The sequence below is a fragment of the Crocodylus siamensis genome, chromosome 14 (genome assembly GCF_052110815.1).
Source record: "Crocodylus siamensis isolate JL-2025a chromosome 14, ASM5211081v1, whole genome shotgun sequence".
Lineage (NCBI taxonomy): Eukaryota > Metazoa > Chordata > Crocodylia > Crocodylidae > Crocodylus > Crocodylus siamensis.
In genome coordinates this window covers 26543055-26558219 of record NC_143408.1, presented here as the reverse complement: position 1 = coordinate 26558219, position 15165 = coordinate 26543055, and the positions used below count along the sequence as shown (strand labels likewise).

Genomic DNA, 15165 nt, shown 5'->3' with positions numbered 1-15165 from the left:
GATATCTCTGTAGTACCGTCTGTCAGAGAGAGTCCTGGGGGGGCATCTGACAGTCCTGAGTTCTGATCCTGCCTCTTCTGTCTGCACCCTGGGGGTGTCTTAACTGGGGGTCTCACTTTTCCCTGTGCATCGGATGGGAATAGCTAATGCTGACCCACCGACTTCAGCCAGGCTGTTGTGAGAATTAGCATGTGGTCAGTGTGGGGAGAACACGCGTTGCTCTGCAAAGGCTCAGTGTTAGATCAGCAAGCGGAGCAAGGCCTGTGGAGTGGAGACGGGAAGGTTTTTGTGCTCAGGGCCATGCTGCCGTTACCCTTGTTCTGGAAACACCTTCCATGCTGCTTGGGGCTCCCTGGAGGAAGCGGGGGCCCCCAGGCTGCGATGAGCCTTGCACAGCTGAGCACAGATCGCTGCCTCTCCCCTGGCATGCAGCAGCGTTGGGGCTCTGATGATCCTGACGGGCAGGGAGCAATGAGCCCGTCTGACACCGCATCTCGGGGAAGAGACTGTGCATGGTAGAAAGGGTTGCTGGGCTAACCTCAGACGTGGGGAGAAGTCGCCAGCACAGCCACGCCGCACAGGCAACGCAGCCAGTTTTCACATGCGCTCAAATCGTCCCTGGAGGGGGATGAGCACGTGTTCCCTCTCCCTCTGTGCCGTGATGCACCTGTATTATTTTTCCCTGCAATGTTTGCTTGGACCTGGGCATTGGCTGCTGGAGCCTGTCGTCTCTATGCATGGCGGGGTGCGGATTTGGCGGGAGGAGAAGGCTCGGGAGAGTTTTGGGAGGGAGGCAGCGAGCTGTGGCTTTCAAAGGGATGGTTTCAAAGCTGGCAAAGGCCAGCAGTGAAATCAGGGTGTGGTGGTCTCCAAACCGCCTCCGGAAATGCTTCTCTGCTGCAGCCGCGACACAGGAGTCCGGTGCCATCGGCAGCCGTGGCTCTGGGGAGGTTTGCCATTGCCATGGGAGGGATGCGCAGCAGCAGGACAGGGTGGTCTGGCTTGCACCGTGCCAGGCAGCGCCATGCTTGGCTTTGCCCACTGCCCTTGGCAGGGCGAGGGAGGGCGGCTGGCAGCTTAACCTACAGATGGTACCGAAGGGAAGGGGGCTGAGTCCTGGCAATGCCAGAGCCACTGATGGTTTGGATTAGGGCCTCTGTTTTATCCAGAGCACCCTGGTTGGGAGGACTGGGTCGAACTTCACACGCAGCCGAGAGCACCCAGTGGACTTTGCAGATAGGTTTGGGGCCACTGTTTTCTGTAAAAGGAGCAAATAACTCATGAAACAGCGGGCCCATTGGATGCCTGCTTCCCAAGCCCGACCCGGGCCTGTGGGCTCCTGCCAACGGGGCTAGCACGCAGCCTCTCCTAAGGGCCTGCAGCGTTGCACCCGCGGCTTTGCGTGCGGGCACGCGCGTAGTCGCCCACTGGGGACGGCTTCTGACCGGCGTCCCAGTCACAAGCCCAAAAGGAGCCGGCGGCATTTTGCGCTGGTCTGCATGGAGCTGGAACAGCCCACCCCGCCCAGGCCAAAGGGTCGGCAGCGATGTGCCACATGCATCGCTCTCGTCCTCGGGGGCGCTCAGCAATGCATGGCACCGTGGCAGGCTGCGTGCGCTGCACTCGGCCTCTCAGCTGTGTTTCCCCTTCCCCCTCCCTCTCTTTTTTTTGGCTTGCGCTGCCTGTTTGTTATTGTAGTTTGGGCCTCGTGCCAGCGCCTGGCTCGCGGCCAGCTTTGCGGGTACAGTATGTACAGTGAACGTTGAGCCAAGTTTGTCATCATGCAAGATTAATTTTTTTTTTTCTTCTAATCTGGCGAGGGGGTGGGGCGGGAGGGGGCTAGGAAAGAGCTGCTCTCATGCTTGAAAACAGCTGCATTGAATTCCAGCGCTGTTATTTATTAAAGCAGGAGACCTTTGCACCTTTTCCTCCCCAGCCCACGGTGCAGCCAGCCCATCCGGGATCGGCACCGCGAGGTCATCTTCCCAGCCACTTGCATGCTAAAATGATGCTCCTAAATCAGTTTTCATTGCCTCTAAATTGACAATTTGTTTAATTAGAAGCTTGCCCTGTAGGAAGCCCTTCCAGTGTGATGCCTGGGCTTATTTTATTTTATTTTTTTCCCCCCTTCCCCTTCTCCCTTTAAGGCCTTAAATGCTGGTGGCAGTAAATGTTCAGTTTAATTGAAGTTTTCATTTTAGTTTGAATGTGTTTAACTAATCAAGTGTTTATGAGCAATACCTGATGATAAAGATGAGTTTAAATTAACAAACAGTAAACTCGCAAATTAGCTAATGAGATGGATCTGGCCAGTCCCAGCTCAGTGGCTTCCTGCGGAGGTCATTGCTCTGCATGGAGATCCATGAGCGGGGGTGGGCAGGAGTGGGATGAAAATTAAATCGGTGCTGGTTTTACAACGTGAAGTTTGGTGCAAGAACCAAAGCTGGCTCCTCTGGCAGCGCCTGTTGTCACATCTCGTGGTGCATGGGAGGGAATCATTTTTGGGGAGAGAGGGGAGTGCAAGCCAATATTGGGGGAAGCAAAAAAAAAAAAAAAGAAAAGAAACCGAGGCAGCTGTTGGGAAGATGAACTTCCTGCTATTTCAGGGTCTCTGGGGTGGTGGCAGACTGCGGGGACCCAGTCCGTGGCGGGTGCAAGCAGATCTGGCCCTCTTGTGCCCTGGTCTCCACTTCTGAATCATTGTGTTAACTGCAGGGGTTAGGGTTAGGGTCACAGGGCTGTTGGCTCTCCCGATGTTATGGCAAGTCCTGCGATACCTGGTGCTTTTCTGAAAGCCCTGCCTGTCCACTGGAGCCAGGTTATAACTCAAGGAGCTCCATCTTGGGGGGCCCCAAAAGGCCACTTTATAACCACCGTGTCATGAAGAAAAGGTTGAAAATGCAGCTCTGATACAAGAACCAAAGGAGTTCTGTGTTGCTATTACTGCCTGATTTGTTAGGTAATCTAATGCTTTGCTGGAGCCTGACTTGTAGGTTTTGGAAAGCTCGGGACCCGCGCTGTCAGGTGCCTGTGTCTCGCATCTTCATTTCTGCTGAGGGAGCAGGAACACCCCAGATGGAAAAATGGAAGTCCCACCACGTCCTTCATGGATGGGGCCTTTCTTTCTTTTCAGTCCAGCTATCTGCTTATGCTTTTGATGCAGTCTTCCTTCTAGCATCCAGCCCATGACACCCCATGTCCCTCCCCGTGGGCTCATGACATGCTGAAACTCTGCCCCAAAATACAGGCTTGATGCATGGATCACCCAGGGGAACGGTAAGGTATGTGCCCCGCAGGTCAGTCTGATGTCCCAGTAGACCCTTCTTTGCTTTGCAGTTTGTGTCACTTGGACGGCACACTCTCTGACGCAGTATACTCCTGCGGGAGCGGGCAATGCCCAGTGCCCGGCAGGATCGCGGGCGTGTAGGCCGGCAGTGCTAAAATGCACATCTGGAGGTAGGCACCGTTGCAAAATGTGAGAACCTGCAGCGAGATAGTGCGGGGGGAAACGCCGTCCTCCCAGAAAGCAGAGGGGAGTTGCTTTTGCATGTCAAAGAGTTGCTTTTGCATGCCAGAGCATACGTGGGTGTGCGTTCTCAGGGATGCTCACGCCATGCGTGCGAGTCGCACTGGTGTGTATCGTGGTTATAAAACTGCAAACTGAGCTGTGCTCTTAATTCTGTGGTCAGGGTGTTCTGGCGAAGGTCACCCAGCAATATCAGTTACCGTTGGTTTTTAAGGTAAAAATCGTGGCAAAATCCAAGCATTTCAGTTTGCGCTGAACCAACCGAGCGCTGAAAGAGTCATAAGCATGCACGATGTGGTTGCCTCCAGGTTGCTCTTGTCATTAAAGCTTCTTGAGGCACGCCTGCAAACATTGCAGATCAAGGAGGCGTCTCGTCTCCCCCACCCCTTCCTGCCCCAGCTCTCTAAGGAAGGACGTGGGCCGGGTGCTCGGGGAGGGGCAGGGAGAGCTCCAGGCGATCGGCTCCTGCAGCTTCCAGGCTCCGCGGCCTCAACCAGCAGCGGTTTTCTCTGAACCAACAGGTGCTTCTGCAGCTGGCTGCAGGCACGAGCTCGCTGGGTTTTGTTTTAAGTGGGCTACAGCAGCCTGGATCCAAAACACCTTCTCTGCATAGCTGGGCTGGAGTCACCAGAGAGCCAGCTCACCGCGTGGGTTTTCACCTTCTTCCCCTACAGCCCATAGCAGGGCCCTGGTCCTTTTAGAGGACTGTGTCCATGGCGAGTCTTGCCCTCCCAGCTTCAGCTCTTGTGGCGTTATGGTTCGGGCATTTAGCCCGCTCCAGAGTAGAGGAAGCGGGCCTCTTTGCAGCCCTCTCTGTTCCTATCCTGCGTGTTATCTGTGCAGATATCCCTCAGGGACTTGCTTACCTCAGAAGAGTTGCCAAGAGTTGAAACCAGAAATCGTGTCACCTGACACCTATCTTATAGTGCGTGTGCACACATGTGGGTGACACGCATGCTAATTCACCCCGCCAGTCCCCGTGCCACTCTGCCCAGAGCCGCGTGTCCTCGTGCAATGATTTTCTGGATGGTTCGGGGCGTCTGTGCCAGTGTTGGTAAGGCCATGCTGATCCTCTCAGTGTTATGCTAACACCGAAGTTGGGGCTGCGTGATTGCTTTATTCCCTTGTGCGGCTTAGCGGGTCACGTAGGCTGATGCCGAACCGGTTGGCAGAATGCACTGAAAAGCCGAGCGCTGGCTCTCGCGGAGGGCGTGCTCTTGAATTCAGTCTCTCCGACCCAGCCTGGGGTGCTGTGTTTGGGGTCAGATGATGGTGACAATGACCCAGCTGTGGCAAGGCATGGAGAGGCCTCATCCTGCTCTCCAACCTGGGGAAAACGTGCCTAGGGGAGGCTGCTGAGCTTACAGCAGTGCTCATCTGGGAGCGGAGGTAGTGCTGCCCGTCTCCTGGTCCTCACCCTCCAAATCTTCTCCATGGCCTCCAGCGCCACGGCCAGCACCGGGACTCCACAGCATCTCGCAGTCGAGCCGCACACGGATTGTGCCCGGCGCAGGGGCTGGAGGGACTGTCGTGTTCCTTGTGCCATCCTTTGAGGGCGGCCAGAATCTGATCCCAGGCTTTTAGCCAGTTGCTCTGGCGGTAACGGTTGGGGTGGATGGAGGGGGTGTCCATTTGTCATCAAGGAAGGGGAAAAATTCAAGCAGGGGCTTAGAGGGCTTCTGAGGACACGTGGCCCTTGGAAACATGCTGTGGGAGTAAGGAGGGGGTGCCAAAGTTGGGGGAAGCTCCGGGGTCTGCTCCTGCCAGCGCACCGCCACGGCTCTGACACCTGAAATGGAGAGGCCGCCTCTTCTTTCCTCCCGTCTGATGTATAATCTGCATGACATGAAGGCAAGGTGATGCGGGCTCTCTGACTTCAGCTGCTCGTGTGACAAGAATAAAGGAGCATCCTGACAGCTGAAACATGGCAGGAGCAAAAAAAAAAAAAAGCTGCAACAAAAGCAGTGGCAAAAACGCATGGAGCAAAGATACCCGGGGTTCGCCAGCCATCCCCTCTCCCTGGCCGTTTCGCTGCGCAGTCTCCAGCCCGTCCACCTCCCCCCGGCTGCTGGCACATTCCCACCATGGCCGAGTGTTTTTCAGGGACCGGCTTTATCTGGCCAAGATCTAAAGCTGCGACTAATTCATTTGCTACCTATCGCTAATGAATGTAAACTTTTCCTTCCTCTTCATGTTCTGCGGTTATCTCCTTATTAAGCGTTGAGCTATGGAAGATGTCATATCGCCGGGCGCCTGAGATGGAGCAGATAGTTTGAATGTTTTGGAAGGCTGGTGCCTCCCTCTGCTGCGTGTATTGTCGTTATAATTAATATTACTGTTTGCCTGCATTGATGTAAAATGAAGAAGAAAGGGAAGCACTGAGATTCTTTGGGGATATTTTGCCCGCTCCCCCTCCTTTTGAATTTTGGCTGGTATCCCAAACTTATTCCCAGAGTGATGTCATCGGCTTGCCGGCAGGTCTGGATGTTCTGCCAGCATTCCAGAGAGTTTATGATCATTCGCAGATGTGCATCCAAGAACACACTGTACCCAAAGCAGAAATTAATGCAGGCTTGACTGCTGCCCAACCCTCATACACAGGAGAGAGGAAAAAAGAAAACAAAAACTGTTTAATGCTGTTTATAAATTATACACTGGCTGATGAAAAATACATTTCTTCCCTCCCCCCCCCCTTCTTTTCTGCCTCAAGAGTCTAAGCTGAGACTAGAAGAATATGGTTTGCTTTTTAGCTCCTGTTTTGGCTGGAATCCTAGACCCTGCTGCTGATCCAGAGCCAGGGTATTTTTCCCTTTTTTACCTGATGAAATATATTTATTTTTCAGCAGTCGCTGCCACTTTCCCTCTCTCCTCTCTTTTGGATGCTTTTTGTTATTCAAGGTGTTTCTGCTAAGCATTATGCATAGAGTGTAATGCCAGGACCCATTACACCATGGCGCTCTCTGTAGCAAATAAATCTTATGCACATCTGTCTACATTAATACTGCTAAATATATGTGATCATCGCACTGTAACCCATTTTCTCTCAGGTTGCTCTTCATGCATGCGAGATGGGAAAGTTCTGAAAGTTCATTGCTGGGCGTTGCATTAGAAAATATTCCCTGCCCGCTCGCCCCCCAGCCTCCTGAAACGAGGGGGATCAACGGGGTTCGGAGTCGGCAGCCGGGTTGGGGGTGAACCCGGGGGGATCGGCCCCCTCTCCCCTGCACCCCGCGCTTCCTTCCCTCCGTGCCTCCCCACGTTGCGCACGACCCATTTACATGGCTTTTGTGTTTTTTAATACTGCTAATGTTTATCATTTGCCCAACAGGCTTGACAGATTTTGTTTCCTGTAGAGCATCACGGCTTTAAAGCCCCCTTGTTGCTAAGTAGCAGCCTCCCTGTACTGTAATGGGCTGATTTTGTATTCCGTTCAGCACTGTATCTTATTTTTGTATGCAAGACAAAGTGTTTTGATGGAGGACGATTGCAGAAGTGTCTGGAGGCTGTTTGGAGTTTTATGGGCTGTACAGTACACTGTGTGCTTTCTGAACAGAACACAGGCTGTTGAATTTTGGATTGGATTTGTCATTTTTTCCCCTCTGAGAGGAGGCTGTCAGATAGAACATTACTTTAAGGGTGGAGGAAAAGTGGAAATTATGTAATAACCTCTTTTTTTTTTCTTTTTATTATTATTTTTTTGTTGCTAAAGTGAAATTATTATTATTATTATTTTTTTATCCTAAACCGTTCCCCTTTACCCACCCCCTTCCCAGGCAGCCTCTGAGTATGTGGAGCAAGCTAACAAAGTTCACATAGTCAGTCCTTGGTCACATCCCTCTGTGGTTTAGGGAGGCTGGCATCTGGAAGAAAGGACTTTCTCCCTCCTGGCCCAGCTTCTCTAAATGACTCGCAGGATGGGTTGGGAAGGACTTGTGTGGAGGATGGCAACTTCAGGGCTGGATTCCTGGCAGGCACCTGTCTCCCCACGAGCTTTTAACCTTTCATGTTTCTGACCGTGAAGGGCAGGGAAGCTGAGAGCTGAAGCCCTGTCATGGGTGACACCGGACATGCTGAACACTGTCAGCTGCATTCCTAAAATGGCAGGCAGGGCTAAGCACATGCCAAGCCAAGCAGAGGGCAGTGGGAGCAGCCAAGCTCCCTCCATTCTGACCTTCACCTTGGTGGCGGGCGGAGGACTCGGGCGCTGGCGACGTGGCACAGACCTGCTGCAGTGCCTGGGGACGGGGGCAAAGTCCCTCGGGCAGAATCGGCTGCCTTAGCTCCGTTCTGCCCGGGAGAAGGGTCTCGCGTGCCTTGGCTGTCGCGTGCATTGAGATCTGCATTCTTCAGAGGGCCCGGAGCATCCTAGCGAATGGTTCCCCAACCATCTGGGGGGGGTCTCCTTTTCTCTCATTAACCTCTCTCAGAATTGAGCTGTGAGGATGCGATGTAGCGTATGCCCCTGTTTGCCTGGCTTTTGCAGGATAACTGTGGCAGCCAAAGGGTCACCCCTTACAGGCTCCAGTTACTTGTTTTGTTAAAAAGGAAACCCCTCTTCCTAGTTCAGAAGCAGCTCGGTTGGATGGAGGAACATCCTGGCGGAGCTGTTTTAAAGAGATCATCCAGTCCCTATTTTGAATGCATTGGTACAGCTCTCTCTTGTATCACTTTTGGTTACTGCCTCCTGCACAAGGGAGGAAACCATTTGGAAACGAGCTGGGTCAAATATTTTCCCCAAATTGCAGAGTTACTCTCTTCCCATCCCCTAAAGATGAGGAGATGATGGCAGGGAGGTAGCAAAGACAGAGGTTCACAAAGAAGCATTAAGCCTTTCCTGCAGGGTTTCTGGCTCCAGTCCACCACACTGAGCAAGTCCCGAGGAGAGGGCATCTCTGATTCTGCAGACTGCTTTCAACTTGGCCTTGAAATCAGCGGTCTTCACTTGGGGTAAATCTAGAGCGAGGCCTGAATCGAGCCCAGTGTGATGTCGGTGAGCAACCAGCAGCATTGACGCCCAGGACTGGAGTGAGAACGGGGGGGAATTGTCTTGCTCTGGGAGACATTTCTGACCACTTTAAAAGGGGGCTTTGTCTTAGTGACTGCTAATGCTTACAACCCGCTCCTCCCTGAAAACACAGAGGTTGGTTTCTAGCTATGGCCAGGAAAGTCTGCAGGACCCTTTCTGGGTGTCTGCGGAAGGAAATGATTTGCAAAATGAAGCAGCAGAGTGCATCTTGGGGTTGTGGGTACCCACAAAGAGCTCCCCCCAGCAAAGGGGCCCTTGGCGTTCTTTGCGGCTGGGGAGAGAAGACGCATCGGTGGGAAATGAGCTGATCCGTGCCGAAGACCTTCTGCAGAAGAGAAGAAAATCAAATGAAAATGCCCGAGACGCGGGAGCCCGTCAGGATCTCCGGCTGCGAAGCGTGCCATTGCTTGGGGCAATGAGAGAGCATCCAGGAAACACGCCCCGGTCACCCCCCCCCGCCAACCTCTCCGCACAGGAAGGTTATTATCCAGGCTCCCTTTATGCGAACCGTTCGAGAGGCTTTAACAATTGTCTAAACATCTATAATAACTTGCTACGGATCTAATTGTGCGGAACCAAAAGCGCTACCACTGTACAAGGCTATTTGTGTGGAGGCTCGAAATCTATATATATGGTGCAGAGGGAGGGCTGTGTAGGTTTTTAATTGAGGCAGGGCTAGGTATGAGAGAGGGGCCACGGGCTTTTTGGGTCTTTTTTGTGTGTGTGTGTGTGTGTGGTTTTTTTGCTTTATGATTATTTATTTGCCCAAACGAGGATGCGGCGCCCTACCGTTGAAGCTGGATGCCGCTTGTCCTTTTCCTGACGATCCTTCCCACCTTATGGGAGTGAAGAAGAGCATTTAGGCTGATTTGAAATGCATGAGCCAGTCAACCAGATTGTCCCAAAGATAATAGTTGATGTTTATAAACCTGCTTTAAACCGCATAAACCATTATGATTGTGCAGGAAACGGAATTCAACAAACTTGACTTGAGAAGGAGGGAGGCTCTGTGCCGGGTGGGGGCTGCTCTCGTATCCTGGGCATTTTGTACAATGAGGTTTACATGAAAGCTGAAAATTGTTCCTTTGCTTTAATAGCACAGCACAGACCATTACCTTCCAGATTTAAAAATGAAATGAGCTCATCATATTTGGTGACTTACACTGACATTCATGCTCGATTTAGAAGCCTGCCTTTACCTTTCAAAAACCTGTGCTTCTCTTTTTTACATATATATTCAATTAGTGCATTTTTTTTCCTGGTATGTTTTTAAAATAAAAAAAAATAAAAATCTCTTGCCTTTCCTTAAACCTCAAAACCTGTTTTTTTGGGGTTTTTTGGTTTTTTGGGGAGGGGAGGTTGGTTTTTATCTTTTGGGCCCTTTTCCTTTATAACTTCAATTGCTGGAGATTTTCATAACTGTCTCTTCCATTTGGGTGAAATAGGGGAGAAGGGAAAAAATAATAATAATAATAATAATAAAGTGGCTTTATGTGGGCAAAAGAAGAAAACAAGAGAATGGGGTAGAGAACAGGCTAAATTTAAAATTGTAATTGGCTGACTTCCACAGGCTTGCGGGTGTTTTAATGACTCATAATAACTTCATTTAAAACCAGCTGAGCAGAAAATAGATTGGAGAGGAGCCTCAGGCCATTATGGATTTGTTTTTTTTTTTTTTGGTTTTTTTTTGGATTTTTTTTTTTTTTTTGACAAGCTCTGTTTTCGGCAGCCAGGAAGGCACTCAGAGGACTTGGCTGTTTTTTCTCTCTTAGAGTTGGTGGTCTGCCCAAGAGAGATTGTACAGAAACCAGTTGTTTTGGGGATTTTTTTTCTGTTTTTTCTTTTTTTTAACTGATTAAAAATAGATGCCTTGAGGTATTATTTTAGCATCACTGTGGGTTTTTTTTCTTTGCGCTTTTGATGTGGTAAATGGAACATAAATAAAATTGTTTTTGAAATTACTGAATTAATTAGGTAGTAAAGCAACGACAACGCATAAATTTACTTGGCGATTTTTTTTTTTTTTTTAAATCCATATTTTTCTCTTTCTCCCTACCCTCTTGTCAATTACTGCACTTTAATAATATATAATCCACATTTTTTTCTATTAATCCCCTGTGTTTTCGGGGTGGAATATCGTTATTGTAAGTGAAATCCTGGCTGGATCGCTTCGGAAAATGCAAATTATGAAAATACAGTCAGAAGAGGACCTGATGTTCACTTAGTCCCTTTCTATCTCCCTATACTAGATGCAATGTTGGGCGAATAATTGTTATTCCTTCTCTTATTTTAAAGGGAGTGGGCTTATATGTGCGTTGGAGGAGTGTGCTGTTTGAATGCTTGCTCACCCCCATGTTTTAGACCCCGCTGTAGCATAGGATTAAAATAGTGTGCCTGCGAGGCAGTCGGGGTTAGTGATACAAGTGGATTTTTGAGGCCCTTCAACAGGAAAGGAAATGGGTCTTCGCAGCTGTGGCACTTCCCAAACAGCCCAGCCAAGCCTGCAGCTTTCCCCGGTCAGGGCAAAGAGGTTCCCCAATTTACTTCCCCGTGGCATCCGTTCTTGTTATTGAAGACACTGCTGGGCCCCGTTTCTGTAGGAGTGTAGGGATTTTTTAGCTGTGCTAAATGTGTTTTATGGGGTGTGCGTTTAAGGGGGCTGCATTGGGAGCTGGGTCTCAGTGCCCTGTTGCAACACGGAGCAGGAGTCCCAGAATTAGGCGCTGCTTTTGCCGCTCTTGTGAGATGGACCTTTGCGTGCGCTGTCCCCTCTCCACCATTTATCTGGAAGTAATAAAGCCCTTTGCCACTGTGCACGTGAGCCCAGGTGAACCTGGTGAACTAGGGAGAAGATGGTGACTGCATGCAGCCGATCAGATGATTGGGTTTCTCCAGGGGGTGGTGCCAGTCCTCTTGACAAATCTCTTCAACGGCTTCCCCTGGACTCTGGGATGAACTACAAGGCTGGCCTGATGATGATGATGATGCTGTCAAGAAATTGGGGCAGGATTCCATTCTTTCCAGTCCAGGCTACTGGGGCAGCCCTGATCATGAATGCAAAGATGTTTGGTAATAAGGAGTGCGGGTTTGTCCCTGCAAAGAGCTTGAGATGCTAGGGATTGATCCTTGCTTTGGGTGCCAAGAGTCCTGGGTTCAAATCGTGTCGTGCCTCCTACGATGGTAGTTATTTTTGCTGGGTGAAATCGTATGGCCTGGTATGCTAGAAGTCAGATGAAGCCAGAGATTGTAACTGTCCCTTGTCCCACACACCTTCAAGGCACAGTTTCCTTGCTTCAGAGTCTTGTTCTGCGGGAAAGCCCTGCCAGACGTGGCTGTGGCTTCACAAGTAATGTGGCATCATATCGGACAGTGGCAGCCACTCTGCGGCCATCTGTTTTCTCTGTGAAGGAAAGTAAATGTCCCTTGAGAGAAGAAGCCTCATTTCCCAAGGTGGGAGCAGAAGACTTCAGCAGCCACTGAGACATCTCATTGCAAAAAAGGGGAAATCACAAGGCAGATCCCTGGACGTTCTCCTGAGACGATAGGTGTTTCTTCTGGGGCATCTCCCGTCATGTCTAGAAGAAGCAAGTTGGCTGCCTGTGGACCGCCGGGCGTCATCACGGTGTGGGGTGGTTGCACCTTGCTTTGTGTGCAGTGTGCCTGCAGCTGGGCCAGGCTGACTGATACCACGGCACTCGCCCAGGAAGAGCTTGGACAGCTCCTTGGTCGGTGCTTAGAGTTGGGGACAGGGACACTGTCACTTGGGGGCAGGCAGTTGGGTTTTTACAGGCTTCTTGATGACGCGGCTCGCTCCTCTGGGTGGTTCGGGTAGGTTCCTTAGAGCTACCTCTCGTGTTCGCCCTCCAAACGCACAGTCGTTTTTTGCCAACTTGAGCAAATTTGTGGGCCTGCAGCCTTGCAGCTGGAACATTTGGAAACCAACTGTTATGGATAGTCCAGTGCGAACTTTACTTGAACTTGGTGGAAATGAGAGCTGGCGTAATTCCCTCCTGCTTCCACACAAATAGCTTGGAGGGGCATCAAGGATGTTTGCAGGGACCATTATGCCTGGACTCTTAATGGATGCATGCAGCGACCATTATGCCCGCAGCATGATAGACCATTTATAAGGCGATACTGTTTGACATAGCACTGGAACAGGTGACCCAGCGAGGTGGCAGACTCTCCGTCCTTGGAGGTGTTTAAGACCTGGCTCGACAAAGCCTTGGATGGGATGATAGAGCTGGGGACGGCCTTGCTTTGAGCAGGGGGGTGGGCTAGGTGGGACCTTCGGAGGTTCCTTCCAGCCCAAATTTTCTATGATTCTGCATCTCTCCCAGTACAGACTGGCACCCTGTTTCCTTGATGGGGAGTCCCGTTCTGCTGAAGCACATACCTTTCCCATGTAACTGCCAGCAGAACTGTTTGCAAGTCAGGGCAGAATATTTCCTGTCATCACCCAAATACCAGGCAGTCCCTTTGCAGACCTATTATTGTGGCAGGAAGATGATCTCTTTTGCACATGGGGGGTGGCTTCTGCGAGACTGCACCTCTCCCCTGGCTTCTGTGGATAAAACCGGCACCCCTTTATCTGGGAATATGCAGCTTTTTACATATTTTTAAATCCTTCTCTCCACTTTCCCCCTTGTCATCTTGTCTTTCTCTTCACCACCATCCTCATAAAAGTTTATCACAGTCAGGGATGGTTAAATGGGTGTAGGAAAGCAGCGTTTTAGTAAATTGTAAAATTAGTTAGTTTGGGGGGTTAATGAGGCATTCCTTGTCTGCCTTTGTAGGAAAGGCAGGTTTATGAAGGTATTTGAGCACCTAAGGAGTGGACTTGGAGCTTTTAAAGGCGACGGGGCCATTTAAAAAATCCCTATTTGAACAGTTGTGCTCGGTCTGTCCTCCCGATAACACGCTTGCCTCTATACGAAGTCTCGCGGAAAGGGGGTGGTGGCAGAGTGCACTTAAACCAGGGCATTTATGAGGTGGGAAGAATCGGTTTCTTCTTAGTGTTGCATTTGGAGAACGTAGACACGGGGCTCGATGCTTTACAATGGGAAGCAGCAAAGGCATCAGAGGGAAGGCTTCCAGCATAGCGCTTGCAACGCCCACCGCTCTCTGCAGAGAAGCCTTTCTGGTTTCCAGCATTGATCTGAGTGTCAGTTTAGTTGTCAGAGAGATTTTAATGCTTGGGACCCGATACAGTAAAACAGGGAGGTGCGTGGACCTCTCGCCTGGCCTAACAAAAAAAAAAAAAAAAAAAAAGCAAAAGAAAGACAAGCGCAGACAGTTAGTGCGGTAGACAAAATTCCTGTCCTGTAAGTGATGCTTCAGACTATTTAACTGAATATCTATATTATTTTTAATGGACGGTGTCATCACGGGGCCCGTAAGGCAACACCTCAGTTGCGGTGGAAGGGAGGGAAGAATCAAAGCTCTGAAGCAGCCAGGGAGTCTAACATCCATGCCTGAGCCACAATTAAGGCTTCAGGAACACCAAAGGCAGGCAAACGAGTGTCATTTTTAACCAGTTTAGAACATTTTACTACTTCCTAACATCAGAAGTGTTAAAACTGGAGAGCCTATTTCTTGTCCTCAATAAAGTAATTAAACTGAATGGGTGTTGGGAAGTATTATTAGGTTGATAGTGACTAAAAATAGAAAAGCTCTGTTTTCAGATCAGCGGAGGCTTTCTGAAGGCTTAGAGCTATCCTGGCGGTGTCACTTAACCGGGACCTTTCAGCTGCGTCTGTGGGACTCAGGATATTTTACAGAAGATATAGTCAAACGATAAGGCTTGCTGCTTGCTTTATTCTAAAGTAAGACTTGAACCAGACAGCTGGCAGCTGATCAATTGTCTCTGCATATTGCAGTGTAAATGCCCAGGGGAGTCTGAAAGAATCTATTCTTTCTTTTAAATGAATTAAAAATAGTGAGGGTGCTGGAAGTGACTTTCTTGGGCATCCTTGCTTTCTTAGGCAGAAACCCACCATGGCTTTCGTCATCTTTGTTTGCTGGTTCTGGAAGGCCCAGTCCACCATATCCTTGACGTGGGTAATTCTGCCGAGCTCTTTTGGGTTCCCTGGAGCAAACCGAGCACCCAGCCTAATCTGTCAATGAGTCCAGCCACCAGGTCTGTTGCCTTTAGGAAGGATCCTTCCCCATGCAAAGGGGAGGACAAGGAATGAGGGGGCAGGCAAATTGGAAATACCAAGTTAGCATCTCGGCCCAAGTGGGTTATGTGTGTCAAGCGTCCCTTGAGAACGGGCGTGCATGAAAGGTGTGTTGGGCTCTCGGGCATGCGCCAGCTGTTTTAAAGAAAGAAATCCTGGTTCATGAGATGAGCATGTTTCCCTTAATAATACCAAATGAGTTGCTATCTCGCCCTATGGAGAGCTACGTCCCTATGCAGGGAGAGATGGTAGGAGGAGGCTACTGCTCTGCTCCTACTGCAGGAGGAACGGAAAGGGCGTCTCTGCCAGATTAGCAACCGATTGAGGGGAACAGGCCGTGCACCCCTGTAGCATCCTTTGTGCTTGCAGGTACTTCATGCTCTGCTAGCGAGTAGAGCAGATGGAGATCTTTGAGCGCTGCTTCAGGGCCTTGG

At 50.2% G+C, this 15165-nt stretch overlaps 1 protein-coding gene across 1 annotated transcript in view; it reads left to right on the top strand.

Annotated features, from left to right (window-relative positions):
* Positions 1 to 15165, top strand: part of ZBTB16 (zinc finger and BTB domain containing 16) — a 168556-nt gene that overhangs the window by 80599 nt on the left and 72792 nt on the right. The gene's annotated exons all lie outside the window — the stretch shown is intronic.